Genomic DNA, 15,793 nt, shown 5'->3' on the forward strand with positions numbered 1-15,793 from the left:
ATGGAACACTACTTACTCCGAGGTTATATCCAAGAGCAGCTGGGTCGATGCTGGTGGCATATACGAAACTAACCACTCAGGAGAGAGACAGAGAGCGGGGTAGATCTTGGACATGTTCTGTGTAAGGCGTCTGTGACACATACGGGTGGAGAGGTCGGGTTGGCAGTTGAAGTAGGCTCCGCACTGCCAGCATGGAGCCCGACACGGGGCTCGAACCCACAAAACGTGAGATCATGACCCGAGCCAAAGGAATCAAGAGTCAGACGCTTCACCAACTGAGCCCCCCAGGTGCCCAGTATCTGCAGCATCTAGAGCAGAGGAGGTCCACAGTGGTGCTCACTAAACAGCCATCAAATGAATGAAGCCACCGGCGGTGACAATTTCAAGAATAAGTGATGCTTTCAATACCACAAGATGGGCTGGACTCATCTCCAGATTTCTCTCTTTTGCCTCCAAAACCATAGCAGGGAGAGACATAAAAACACCAATACATTATCAGGGCAGAGGAGTACAGGGAAGGGGGCTGTCGGCAAGTGACAAATTCTGACTGGCTTCTGTAAGATACAGAGTAGGAGGCACGTACTGGAGGCGGTGTGCTCAACCCCCTAATACAAACACGGAATGTGCAAGAGTCTTCGGTTCTGTCCAGAGCCAGGCGGGATCTCCCAACTCAGAACCGGCCACAGCAGGACGTGGGCTCCGGGCTGAAGAACCAGGAGAGTGAGTCGGGGCTTTGAGAAAAGACAGCCACACTTCTGGGTTGTTCTTACACCCCGAGGGGTTGCCTAAGGGTTGACGCTCAGGATTGTGTTTCCTGTAAAAGGTAGGAGAACCACCTCCAGGAGTCTGCATGAACTTTGCAACCCAAGAGGGAAGCAAGTACTATGCGGAGGGCCCTGAACTGGCCACAGCCTTTCTTTTAAGGCAACTCTAGGGAAACAGACCAACGTGCTCTGCCATCAGGTAAGGCAGTGCCGGCTTTGGCAGGGGAAGGGAGGTTCCCCTCGAGCTCTGTCCCCCTCTATTGAGCCTACAGAGAGGCCTGTCTGTACACATCTCCCAACAATCCACATGAAAGGCCCCCAAGTCCGCCCTTTCATTCAAGGGAAAAGCTCGCCAAAGACACGGACTCCTGTGTTGCCGAGTGAACACACATCAGCTGCCTGGATCTAATGAGGTTTTTGCCTTTCCATTTACACAGAAAACTAAAAAGGGCCCAGATGCGGGAGTAAAAACAACCATTGGAAAAATAAGCATTCACAAGTAAAACTGCTTAACAAATTATTTATTTTCTGTAAATAGAAACCAACATCTTAAAAAATAAGCACCAAGATGAATAGATTGAAGCGTAGGGAAACAAAATCAATTTAGATATTGAAGACAAATATTTTTAAGACTTCAAATTGGTGTCCCTAGATTGATGTAAGAGCCTTACTTCCATAAAATGAGAAAAGTTGATCGCTTGCATTTCTATACACCAATAATCGAGCAGCAGAAAGAGAAATCAAGGAATACCTAGGAATAAACCTAACCAAACAGGTGAAAAAATCTATACATTGAAAATGATAGAAAGCTTATGAAAGAAATTGGAGAAGGCCCCAAAAGGCGGAAAAAACATTCCATGCTCATGGATAGGAAGAACAAATATTGTTAAAATGTCGATACTGCCCAAAGCCATCTACATATTCAATGCAATCCCATCAAAATAACACCAGCATTCTTCACAGAGCTAGAACAAACAATCCTAAACTTTGTATGGAACCAGAAAAGACCCCGAATAGCCAAAGGAATCTTGGAAAAGAAAACCAAAGCGGGAGGCATCACAATCCCGGACTTCAAGCTGTATTACAAAGCTGTAATCATCAAGACAGTATGGTATTGGCACAAAACAGACACTCAGATCAATGGAACAGAATAGAGAACCCAGAAATGGACCCACAAACGTATGGCCAACTAATCTTTGACAAAGAAGGAAAGAATATCCAATGGAATAAAGACGGTCTCTTCAGCAAATGGTGCTGGGAAAACTGGATAGAAACATGCAGAAAAATGAACCTGGACCACTTTCTTACACCATACACAAAAATAAACTCAAAATGGATGAAAGACCTAAACATGAGACAGGAAGCCATCAAAATCACAGAGAAGAAAGCAGGCAAAAACCTCTTTGACCTCAGCCCCAGCAACTTCTTACTCAACATGTCTCCGGAGGCAAGGGAAACAAAAGCAAAAATGAACTACTGGGACCTCATCAAGATAAAAAGCTTCTGCACAACGAAGGAAACAATCAGCAAAAGGCAACCGACAGAATGGGAGAAGATATTTGCAAACGACATATCAGATAAAGGGTTAGGATCCAAAATCTATAAAGAACTATCAAACTCAACACCCAAAAAACAAATAATCCAGTGAATAAATGGGCCAAAGACATGAATAGACACTTCTCCAAAGAAGACATCCAGATGGCCAAACGACACATGAAAAAATGCTCAACATCACTCATCATCAGGGAAATACAAATCAAAACCACAATGAGATACCACCTCACACCTGTCAGAATGGCTAAAATTAACAACCCAGGCAACAATAGGCACTGGCGAGGATGGGAAGAAAGAGGAACCCTTTTGTACTGCCAGTAGGGATGCAAACTGGTGCAGCCCCTCTGGAAAACAGTATGGAGGTTCATCAAAAAACCAAAAATAGATCAACCTTATGACCCAGCAGTTGCTACTAGGTGTTTATCCTAAGGATACAGGAGTGCTGTTTTGAAGGGGCACATGCACCCCAATGTTTATAGAAGCACTATTGGCAATAGCCAGAGTATGGAAAGAGCCCAAATGTCCACTGACTGGTGAAGGGATAAGGAAGAAGTGATGTATATATACGATGGAATATTACTCAGCAATCAAAAAGAATGAAATCTTGCCATTTGCAACAACGTGGATGGAACTAGAGTGTATCATGCTAAGTGAAATAAGTCAGTCAGATAGACAAACATCATATGACTTCGCTCATAGGTGGAATTTAAGATACAAAACAGATGAACATAGGAGAAGGGAAGCAAAAATTATATAAAAACAGAGAGGGAGACAAACCATAAGAGACTCTTAAATACTGAGAACAAACTTAGGGTTGCTGGAGGGGAGATGGGGGGTGGGCTAAATGGATGAGGGGCTTTAAGGAGGCCATTTGCTGGGATGAGCACTGGGTGTTATATGTAAGTGACGAATCACTAAATTCTATTTCTGAAATTATTATTACACTATATGTTAACTAACTTGAATTTAAATTTTAAAAAAATGAGAAAAGTGGACTATGGGCAAAAAAAAGAGGGGGGACCCAGATAGTGAATATATCTTTTTTTAAAGATTTATTTATTTATTTATTTAGACAGAGACACCATGAACAGGGGAGGAACAGAGAGAGAGAGAGAGAGAGAGAGAGAGACAGAGAGACAGAGAATCCCAAGTAGGCTCTGCATGGTCAGCACAGAGCCACACACAGGGCTCGAACTCATGAAACCATGAGATCATGACCTGGGCCGAAACCAAGAGTCAGACACTTACTTAACCGACTGAGCCACCCAGGCGCCTCCCCAGATAGTAAGTATTTTGGTGTCCACTTGGGGCGGGGGGAAGCCAACCCTAAAACTCTCTAAAGAAGGCTTGAAAACAAAATGGCACGGGTGACAAAAATGAGCTGATCTTTCAACGCACAGAACAAAAGCCCAGGAAAATGGAAAAGGTGACAGAAAAATAAAGGTGACAAAAATGAGCTGATCTTTCAACGCACAGAACAAAAGCCCAGGAAAATGGAAAAGGTGACAGAAAAATAAAGGAGCCCAGACGAACCGCAGGGGAGAGGCGCCCACAGCCTCGCAGGAGGTCTGGGTGGTGAGAACGAAGAGGAGGAAGGGAGGGAAATAACCCCCAAACCACTGAAAGTGTCCGGGTGCACGTGGGTCTTCATGGGCAGGAACCATCCGGCCGGCAAGTGGGCATCCTGGCGAAAGAGTTCAAACCCCCCCGAGAAAGAAAAACTTGCAAGAAAGAACAGAATGGGTCGCCTGCACGGGCGTGAGGACCAAACTGGCACATGACTTCTCAGCCTGTCCAGATGCTGGGAGGTGAGGGAGACCCTGCTTTCCCAGAGCACCCTGAAGGAGAAGGGAGTCCGAACCCCGGTTCTGTAGCCGGTCACTCACGTAACAGGGCAGAATAAAGTACTTTCGCATATTCAGACTCAGCGGGTCGTATCACCACACAGCCGTTGTGCAAAACACTCCAGAGCCTTCCATGAGGACTCAGCAGTCGGAGAAGGAAGACAACTACTGGGACAGTGTGGTGAACAGACAGAAGAAGAACAGGCAGGAAGAACTGCTTCCTGATGAAGCCAGCAAAGTGAGGGAGACTTACCGACTGTGCAAGGGAAGAGGCAGTTGATTACCCAAAAGGAGGGGCGCCCGGGTGGCTCAGTCGGTTAAGCGACCGACTTCGGCTCGGGTCTTGATCTCATGGTTCATGGGTTTGAGCCTCGTGTCAGGCTCTGTGCCTGGAGCCTGCTTTGGATTCTGTGCCTCCCTCACTCACACTCTGTCTCTCTCTCTGAAAAATACATGTTAAAAATTAAAAAAAAAAAAAAGATACTCAAAAAGAAACTTTAAAAAATATCTATAAAGTATAAGTAGGCAAAATTTTCATCTTTGGACAAGGCTACACATTGTGGGTGTGAAGCCCAAGAATTCTTGAAACTTTGGGAGAGGGACGGCCACTTGAAACTTTGGGAGAGGGACGGAGAGTGATTGACAGAGAAACTGAGGCAGGCTGGTCCTGTCCAGCAACAGGCCACCTGGAATATGGTGATAAAGTCAGGCACTGAAAATAGAGACTGACTGGTCCTCTGGATGGGCTAGGACTGTCAGAGCTAAGGGTCAGCAAAGGGTACATCACACCCTCTTTCTACCGAAGTATCGTTCCCAGATTTAGTAAATAAAAACACAGGGCACCCAGTTAAACACCAAATAGATTTTTAGTATAAGTATATCCCATGCATACTTTACTTTAGTATAAGTGTGTCCCTTTACGTGCCCCGTGTCTTATCTGGCAATGCCATGCCTAAGAGATGTCCCATTCCAAGTTTTTGGACAGGGTGGGATGGAAACAGATGGTATCTTCCTCCCCGGAATGGGTGGAAACCTTGCGGATTTGGGCTCTAGGACAAACTTGATCTATCTAGCCAAATTCCTTTTATTTATTTTTAGTAATCGCTACACCCAATGTGGGGCTTGAACTCACGACCCTGAGATCAAGAGGTGCATCTTCCACCAACTGAGTCAGCCAGCTGCCCCCTATCTGGCCAAATTTCTAATGATGTATCCTTAGAACCATACCAGCTACAGGCACTTAAATCTTTTATTTATACTTTCAGTAAAAAGGGCATAATAAATGTTTTTATGTTTAATGTTTTAATGTTGTTGTTGTAATTCCAAGAGCCAAGCCAGGTAAGGAATTTAATAGAGACTGGAATATTTTTTTTTATTAATTTTTTTCATGTTTATTTATTTATTCTGAAAGAGAGAATGTGTGAGCCTGGGAGGGGCAGAGAGAGAGGGAGAGAGAGAAAAACCTAAGCAGGCTCCACACTGTCAGTACAGAGCCCGATGTGGGGCTTGAAACTATGAACCTGTGAGATCATGACCTGAGCTGAAACCAAGAGTTGGATGCTCAACTGACTGAGCCACCCTGATGTCCCAACAGTGACTGGAATATTATAAGCCATCCTAAATTATAGATAACATTATAACTATTATAACTTCATCTCTTTATCTTCAAACTTGGGACCACAAAAATAACAAGAAAACGTATACTAGAATTGCAATAATTATTGGGGCGCCTGGGTGGCTCAGTTGGTTAAGCATCCAACTCTTGATTTTGGCTCGGGTCATGATCTCATGGTTGTAGGATCGAGTCCTGCATCAGGCTCTGTGCTGAGAGCGTGGAGCCTGCTTGGGATTCTCTCTCTCCTGTCTCTCTGCCCCTCCCCAACTCGCTCGCATGATCTCTCTCTCAAATCCCCATTAAAAAAGAAAGAAAGCACGGTTACTAAACACGTAAAATTAATTCTTAGATTTCTTTGAAAATTTTGAGTAATAAGTAAACGACTCACCTGGGATGTGTTCATTTTCTCCTGCTCCAGGAAAAGTTTCAAGAAGTGTGGGGGCAGAGCTGGAGGAAGCGGAAGCAGCAGAGAAATCACGAGAAAAGCGGTCGGTCCTGACAGTCCTCATAGCACTTGCCTAGAAATCCACACGTCATAGCTGGCAAACAGCCACGTGGTGGGAGAAAGTCTCTGACCCTTCAGAGGGGGCAGGTGTGCCGAGGGGACTCTCGTGACCCTGGTGTAACCGCGGGGAGCCAAGAGAAGCATACTTTTCACCGGGGAGAGTAAATATTTTTATCATATTGGTTTCTTACAATTGGTTTCTTACAGCTTTCTTTGATTTATAACAGACAAATATAAAACCAGACAAAGACCTGGTTAAACAAATCTTAGCAAGGATGACAGCTGTGTCTCTGGCCATTATTAAACATGGCACATTCTGAAGTCTTTGCTGTCTGGGACGTCCTTTACAGTAATCTGGTCGCAGAAAGTGGAAGGGAGAACACGTACATGTGTGTAACTGGGGCAGGGACAGATGAAACAGAATGATCATATGTTGATAATGGCTGAAGCTGTGACAAATATATGGCAGTCATTACACTATTTTCTTTGCTTCCGTATGTCTTGAATATTTCCACCAGAAAAAGTGTAAAAAAGGACGCAGCAAACAACAAAAACCTGACAGAGATCTGCTCATTTACTCTCCTACTTGTATTTTCAACTCCTTCAAGTTAAAGAATTAATAGGAACCTCTGACAAGAGGGACAGCTGTGCTTCAAGGGAGTCCATTTTTTCTAAAAGGGATTTATTCTCCTTTGGTTTCAGTGTCTCCAAAGGATTTTTTTTTTTAATGTGTATTTATTTAATGAGAGAGAGAGAGAGCATGCACGTGGGTGGGGAGGGGCCGAGAGGGAGAGAATCCCAAGCAGGTTCCATGCTCAGCGGGACATGGGGCTGGATCCCACAACTGTGAGTTCACGACTTGAGCCTAAATCAAGAGTTGGACGCTCAACTGACTGAGCCACCCAGGTGCCCCTCCAAAGGATTTTTTTTTTTTATTTAAAATTTTTTTTTCCAACGTTTATTTATTTTTGGGACAGAGAGAGACAGAGCATGAACGGGGGAGGGGCAGAGAGAGAGGGAGACACAGAATCGGAAACAGGCTCCAGGCTCCGAGCCATCAGCCCAGAGCCTGACGCGGGGCTCGAACTCACAGACCGCGAGATCGTGACCTGGCTGAAGTCGGACGCCTAACTGACTGCGCCACCCAGGCGCCCCTAGGATTTTTTATTAAGAAACTAATTTTGCTTTAATTGAGACATAGTAGACAGGACGGGACTTGGGAGTCAGGGGGCCCCAATGCCCCTTTAGGTGCTAGGACTAACAAATAATGTAAACTGAGATTATAATAATATTGATGATACTGAAAATACTTGGGTCGTGCTTCCTGTGTAACAGGCACTATTCTAAGTCCTTCACATATATTACCTCATTTATTCCTTAAAATAAAGCAGAATGTAGGTAGTGTTATTACTCCCAGTTTACAGATGAGGAAATTGAGGGAAAGAAGTGAAAGTAACAGGGTAGAGCCATGCTTTGAACCCTGGTAGTCTCCAGAAACCTTGAACTTAACCCTATGCTAATGACTCGCTCAGAGTTCATACTGTTCACTTCTAAAATGAGGCAGGATTAGGGCGCCTGGGTGGCGCAGTCGGTTAAGCGTCCGACTTCAACCAGGTCACGATCTCGCGGTCCATGAGTTCGAGCCCCGCGTCGGGCTCTGGGCTGATGGCTCAGAGCCTGGAGCCTGTTTCCGATTCTGTGTCTCCCTCTCTCTCTGCCCCTCCCCCGTTCATGCTCTGTCTCTCTCTGTCCCAAAAATAAATAAACGTTGAAAAATAAAATAAAATGAGGCAGGATTATAGAACTCCTGAAGACCCCCTTTCTGTACTCCTACAAAGGCAGGAATGGGGGGGGGGTAGCATATCTCTAAATTCCAGATGAGGTGATGGCCAGGGTCTGTGGGCTGTGTAGATCCCAGAAGAGGGACTGGAGAATAAAAATTGCGGGGAGGAGTCTCTGGGAGGAGTGGAGAGAGTGTCTCCCCCGCCTTCCTCCCAGACCACAGCCTCACCAACCATCCACAGGATTTCCTCATCCCAGGGAGCCTGCCTCTTGCCCAGCACCCTCAGCTCAGCTGACCTCTCTCTTTTGAAAGTTGGCTCACATCTTCACCGATTGACAGCTCTCGACAACCTCTGGTGTGGTGATGCTCTTCAGGGCGGAAGGATCAGGAATTGCCCCAGAGGAAGTCAAGATAGAACGTGCTTGTTCCTGGGATCTGTGCCCCCACATCGGAGGTGAGCTGTATCCGGGTAGGATGGGGATCTCCCCTCCCAGGTGGAAGTCCTGCTTCTGGTGGCCCCACCTTCTTTCCTCACAAGAGCTGTGTGATCCAAGGAAATAGGAACCTGGCTGGAGGGGGTAAATTCAAATAATCTCCAGCCCAGGTCCCAACTCTCTCTTGGCCTTCACCACCCCTGTACAACTTTCGTGGCTCCCAGACCAGCAGTATTAGCATCACTGGGGAACTTGATAGAAATGCCGATTTGGGGGCCCTTCTGAACCAGAGATGCTGGAGGTGGGGCCCAGACAGCTCTTGGGTTTTAACAAGCCCTCAAGGGGCTTGAAGCCCCTTGACGTCTAGAAGCCTCCATTACGCGGTAACCCGAGGGTTCTGAACAGATGCCAAGAAATCTCCAAGAACTCTAGAGACGTCAGCCTGGTCCACTCCAGGTTGTTCCTCGTGGCGCTTGGGGGCTTGCCACTCTGCTAAGTGCTGTAAAGGATGTGCTGCTGGACGAACCCCGGCATGGGATTTAGAAATAAAACTGAGACATGCATCCCAGCTCCCTCAGTTACTGTCCATCAGGCTTCACCTCCAGAGCCTTGGTTTTCTTCTCGGTTAAAATGGGATTAATACCAAATTTACAGGGGGTCTTTGGAAATAAATATTCTTAATGAAAAGAACGGTGATAAAGGTAATTAACATTTCCCAGTTACTCAGTGAGGACCCATGATGAGTGCTTCATAGGTGCTCTCTTATTCAATCCGCAGAGCAACCTTGAGGCAGGTTTTAGGAATGAGTTCATTTTAGGATGGGGAAACTGAGTCTTAGAGGCTCATCATGTTGCCCATGGAGACTCAGTGGCCGAGCTAGAATTTAAACTCGTCTGAGTTCAAACTGAGGCTCCTGTATCAGTCTGCTATAATGCAGACCCGCCACCTGCCCTTAGCTTGCAGGCATATAATAAATACAAGAATTCACTTTCATCCCCGCTGCTGTCCTGGATTTGACTCGCTAATGAATACGTGACCAGGGCACGGGCAAATTCAAAGAGCTTCTGGAAACAGCTCTTTAACAGTCAGATGCCTTTTCTCGGAGCACTTTATTCTGACCAAGAAACCCGCGCCCTTATCCTTGTCGTGGAACCTGCGGGTCTGCAGCCAAACTACTGTGTCTCTGGTTTTCGTTAGGGTCTCGGGCCGCGTGGGATTCGCCCAAGTTTTCGCTTCCACCTCGAGTGGGCACAGACCTATCCCACACCCGGCAAAGCAACCCTCCAAACTAGGTGCTCACCTGGGGTGCGCATTCTTCCGGCAGGACTCGGTCACGGAGCAGCGCGTCGACCGGGACGCTTGTCGATTACTTGCGCTGCGAAGCTGGAGACGAGGGAGCGGGCGAACAAGGAGGAAGAGCTGCACATGCGCAGAAGGAGCTGCGAGGGATCCCGTTCCCTGGGCTCTGCTCCGGTCATCCATCAAATTCGGGACGCCGTTTCCCGTAAGTCTCTGCGCCCCCTCAGGGAATGTCAGAAGAGCCCTTGCCTATTGGGTGAGTTGGGTTATTTGTCCAAAATCATCTTTACTCTTGTTTAGAGCCCTGGTTCCTCCATAACCCCCTGGATTAGGCATCTGAACCCGGCTCCGCCTACAACCAGGGTCCCCTTAGACTCAAAGCTACCTTGAGAAATGTACCTTGAGTATGTCAACTGCACACATGAAAACAAGAATTTAACTAAAGTTCTAGAAAATAAAGCCCAGCAATATAGCAAAAGATTGATGCCCACCACCAGCAAGTCTCCCCCCAGGAATGCAACACCACCTCCGCTCAAAATGAGATTTCAGGGGCGCCTGAGTGGCTCAGTTGGTTAAACGTCTGACTTCGGCTCAGGTCATGATCTCATGGTTCATGGGTTCCAGCCCCGCGTTGGGCTCTGTGCTGGCAGCTCGGAGCCTGGAGCCTGCTTTGGATTCTGTGTCTCCCTCTCTCTCCCCCCCTCCCCTGCTTGTGCTCCCTCCCCCCCCCCCAAAGGTAAATAAACATTAAGAAAATTAAAAAAGAGATTTCAAAATGCACTAAAATTGTAGATAAAACGGCAGATACACTAAAAGTCAAAGGAAGATTTGATCAAGGGCATCCCTTATAATCTCCCCTCCCAGAGAGACCATGTTAGGCGACACCTTTGCTAAAACAGGACCCTAAGAGTTCAATGTGGTAGTTTGATCTTTTCATTAACGTGCGGTTAATAATTTTCTGGCCCTTTTAACCTTTTTATTTGGAAAAATTTCAAACTTACAGGAAGATTGCAGGAGTGATTCATTCTGCATGAACACCTGGAAACCATTTACTTAGATTCACCAATTGTTAACATTTGCACTTTCAATTTCTCTCTTCTCATCCTCCTCACTATTTGAGAGTAAGTTGCAAACGTGAACTGTCACCCCTAAAACTTTAGCCTATATTTCCTAAGAACAAGGGCATTCGTTTATGTAATACCAAAGATCAAATCCAAGGAATTGAACACTGAAATGTTACCTAATATGTAGGCCATATTCACATGTTACCCACTGTCTCAATAATCGCCTAACATTTTTTTTTCCTGATCCAGGATCCAATTCAGAATCATTCATTAGACCCATTTGTCGCACTGCCCAGACTCCTTTAATCTAGTTCCTCAGTCTTCCTCGGTCTTTCATGGCACTGTCAGTTTTCAAGCAGACAGACCAGTTGTTTTGAAGAATATTCCTTCATTTGGGTTTGTTTCCTCACAGTTAGATTCAGGTTATACATTTCTTGGCAGAAATTCTACATAAGGGATGTTATGTTCTTAGTAAATCACATCAGATCAGTTTCATGTACATGATGTTAGTTTGTTCCAGTTTTGGTAATATCACCTTTGATCCCATGATTAAGATGGTGTGAAGGTCAATATACTCTTATATCAATTGTATCTCTTATGCCAATGATAGTAATAGGAAGTGAGATCCATTGACAGAGGCATTCAGTATCTAGCACTAGGTTAATAAGAATTTAGCTGCACTTGTGGTTAGCATAGCATAATGTGTTAACCTGTGGAATCACTGTGTTGTACACGTCAAACTAATATAGCATTGTGTGTCAACTATACTCAAATAAAAAACCCCCAAGAATTTGGCAGAATTACACAAAAGAAACTATTACCTTCTACCATGTGACATTAATGATATGACACATATTGTATTGTAAAGACACATATTGTTTTCCTAGATGGGAAAGCTCAACGTTCTTTGATAAAAGTCCAGTCAAAATCTCAATAACTTGAGTGATGCAGTTTTTCTTTCCTTTTCTTTCTTTCTTTCTTTCTTTCTTTCTTTCTTTCTTTCTTTCTTTCTTTCTTTCTTTTTCTTTCTCTCCTTTCTCTTTCTTTCTTTCTTTCTTTCTTTCTTTCTTTCTTTCTTTCTTTCTTTCTTTCTTTCTTCTTTCTTTCTTTCTTTCTCCCCTTCCTTCCTTCCTTCCTTCCTTCCTTCCTTCCTTTCATTCTTTTGTTCTTTCTTTGTTATTTTACTTAACAGAACACATCTAAATTTCATCTGGAACAAACAAACAAAAAAGCCCTGGGAAAAAAGCCAAGACTTGAGAAAAATTGTAGTATTTCCTATCAGACATGTATATGTATGATATAAATGTGATAGTCAAATGGTTGTCTCTGGCTTCTTAGAAGAGCAGGTACCCAAGAGCTCATAGGAATTGAGAGCAGGTAGAATTTCCAAGTTGGGCACTGTGGGAGGAGGGGACAAATGAGGCAGTTGAGAAATCATGTTAGGAAACTAAAGGGCAGTGGGAGGAGAAGACAAGCTTATGTCTCTAGTACAGACACATTATAAGACATACATTTTGTATGGACTCTTAATTTGACATTTTAACAGGAAGCCACCAAGTACCTTGAGAAAATATAAAAGAACTTTCTCACTAATTTCTGGGCAGGGATGGCCAGCTGTCAGACTTGAAATGAGTGCTGAATTTTACTCTAGAAAAATTTGAAACCTTACTTTCAGGAAAAAAAAAAAATCAAGTAAAAACACACTTGGACAACACATTTGTTAAATATATGAAAGAAATGGTTTATGGACTTCATTTAATTATCTCTTACACATTTATAAGAAGATCGCACTACCATAAAAGTGATATATGGATATGAAGGGGAAAGTAATAAAAGGGAAAATGCAAATGAGGAATAAATATGTGAAAGCAGCCGATAAACTACAAATAAAAAATGCAAATGTTTAAATACATTTTTTGGCCTTTACAGTTGGCAAAGATTATAAAGAAAAAATGATATCCACGGTGGGCATAAGTTTGGGGAAATGTTCATTCTCATAAATTTCTATTTGGAATATAATTTATAGAACAATTTGGAAGCTACTCTGTACCAAGATTTAAAGAAGCATGTACTTTAATGTAGCAATTCTATTATTAGAGATACAACCTAAGGAAATAATTGTCTAAAGATACACATATAAGTACATTTCTTACGATTTATGTTAACAGCGCCACATTGTCAAAAATCTAAATCTAGGGGCGTTTGGGTGGCTTAGTCGGTTAAGCATCTGACTTTGGCTCAGGTCGTGATCCCACGGTTTGTGAGTTTGAGCCCTGCATCTGTGCTGACAGCAGAGAGCCCTTTTCGGATCCTCTGTCTCCCTCTCTCTCTCTCTGAAAAATAAACATTAAAAGAGAATCTAAATCTAAAAACAAAACAAAACAGAAAAACAGGGGGGAAAAAAAGAAAACAGGTTGTAGGAATCCATAAGGTGGGAAATATATCAGGTAACCATGAAAGTTCATAAGGCCGAGATATATAAACTGACATGGGGAGAATTTACAATATTTAAAAAATAATATACTTTTCAGAACACCTGTGTGGCTCAGTCGGTTAAGCATCTGACTTTGGCTCAGGTCATGATCTCGCAGTTTGTGAGTTCAAGGCCTGCATCAGGCTCTGTGCTGACAGCTCAGAGCCTGGAGCCTGCTTCGGATTCTGTGTCTCCCTCTCTCTCTGCCCCTCCCCTGCTCACACTCCTTCTGTCTCTCAAAAAATAGATAGATGCTAAAAATTTTTTTTAAATAATACGCATTTTACACAAAAATATAAGGTGTTGATCTTTTTTTGTATGAAAATAATAAATGGTGTAAGCATATAAAAGCAAATGTAAAAACCGAATACAGGAACAAAATTGGAACAAAAAAATTTAAAATTACTCTATTTCATACGTAACAATGGAGCAGTCTATGCAAGGATTTTGTTCATAAGACCTGGAAAAATTCAAAGCCTGCATTATTCAATTCTCATATCCCCGTAGGAAGAGATGTAGAATAGGAAGAAAACATTCTCAGGGAGCATAAATTCGCACCCACCGTGGAATGTATCTGCTTTAATACTGCCTCGTTTTATTTTCTCGGCATTAGCTCTGATGTTGTATTGAGCGTTCTCTGCTAAATTAACTGCACAGTGCATTATGGTGTTTGTTTAAGTGTCTTTGTAGTATATTGTAACATCTAATTTTCACTTCAAAGTAATTGGTCTTCATGAATTTTTAAGCCCCCTAAGAGCACTACCATTTAATGAATATTTGGATGAGACTGGTGTAGTAATTAAAATATTTAAAATTTTAATAACGGTGAATGTTAAAATAACTGCCAAAGTAACAAAATCACTCAAAATATCCTAAAGCATTAGTAACAGTGTACTTATTCAAGGACATTAACAATCCTGAGCTTGATTGTTAAATGGGTGAATTTTAGTTTATTTGCTAAAATGACATAGCCAAATCTCAGTAACATAAACAAAACTCACAATTAGCGCTCTTTACTGCTTATAATTTATGTGGTTCCTTACAATTTTGGAAACTCCAAAAGGCTTGTATTATATTGAAATTTGTACCTAATATGAAGCATTAGTATACTTGCTGTTGGTTTCTTATAAATGTCCATTATCAATCATATTTAGGAAACTTCCTTCCTTCCTAGTTTGCTAAGGATCTTTGAAATTATGAATTTAAAAAATTATGACTAGACTGAATTTTAACAAATGCACTTTCCATATTATTGCTATGACCTGTATGTTGCTAATATATTTTTGATTCACTGATTAATTTTTAGAGTTGAACAAATACTGTATTCCTGGACTAAATTCAGCTTGATCATGAATCTCACCTTTTAAAAATATTGCTTTTTTTTGTATCTAAGTGAGGTAATGGATATTAACTAAATTCACTGTGGTAACCATTTCATAAAATGTGAGAGTCAAGTCAGGGTGCCTCACTGGCTCAGTCAGTGGAATGTATGACTCTTGATCTCAGGGTTGTGAATTTGAGCCCTATATTGGGTGTAAAGATTACTTAAAAAAAATAAAATCTTTAAAAAAAAAGTCAAGTCATGCTTTACATCTTAAAAAAAATTTTCTTTAACATTTATTCATTTTTTTAGAGACAGAGAGCACAAGCAGGGGAGAGGCAAAGAGAGGGGGAGACACAGAATCCATAGCAGGCTTCACACAGAGCCCGACACGGGGCTTGAACCCATTAACCGTGAGATCATGACCTGAGCTGAAGTCGGATGCTTAACCGACTGAGCCACCAAGCTATGCTGTACATCTTAAACTTACACAGTACCGTATGTCAGTACAGTATCTCAACAGAACTGGAAATTATATCTCAATAGAACTGGAAGAAATATTGTCCAATTTGCTAATATTTTTTTTAGAATTCTTCTACTTCATGAATGAGATTGACTTTTAATGTTTCATTCTTATAATATCCTTAATTTGGTTTTGATATCAAGATTATGTTGGCCAATAAAATAAGTTGAGGAATACTTCTTCTTGTTCTATTCTCTAGAACAATTCCTACAGGATTGTATTACTTCCTCATTATATATTTGGTACAATTAATTGGTGATAATATCTGGGTCCTCAAATTTTAAGTTATGGAATGAATTTTTAAAAGAATTTTAAATAGTGAAAGAATTATGTAGATTTTCTATTTCTTCTGTTGTCAGTTTTAGTAATTGATGTTTTCCTAGACATTCATCCATTTCAATTAAAAACAATAGCAGGAGGCTCCTCTCAATTTCTAGTCTTAATTCTGTTGCTAACGATATATGTGATCCCAGGCGAGTTACTCATTCTATCCTAATATTATTGCTATTTTAAACAAGGAGCAAGATTTAGATAACTTGCGAAGTTCACTCCTGTACTACCTTTCAGTGCTTCTCTAGCTAAGAGGAAAAGCTTTTCTTCACCTTGGCCAGGAT

Source organism: Puma concolor, chromosome A3, assembly GCF_028749965.1.
Source record: "Puma concolor isolate L17-30 chromosome A3, mPumCon1.1.hap2, whole genome shotgun sequence".
Taxonomy (NCBI): Eukaryota; Metazoa; Chordata; class Mammalia; order Carnivora; family Felidae; genus Puma; species Puma concolor.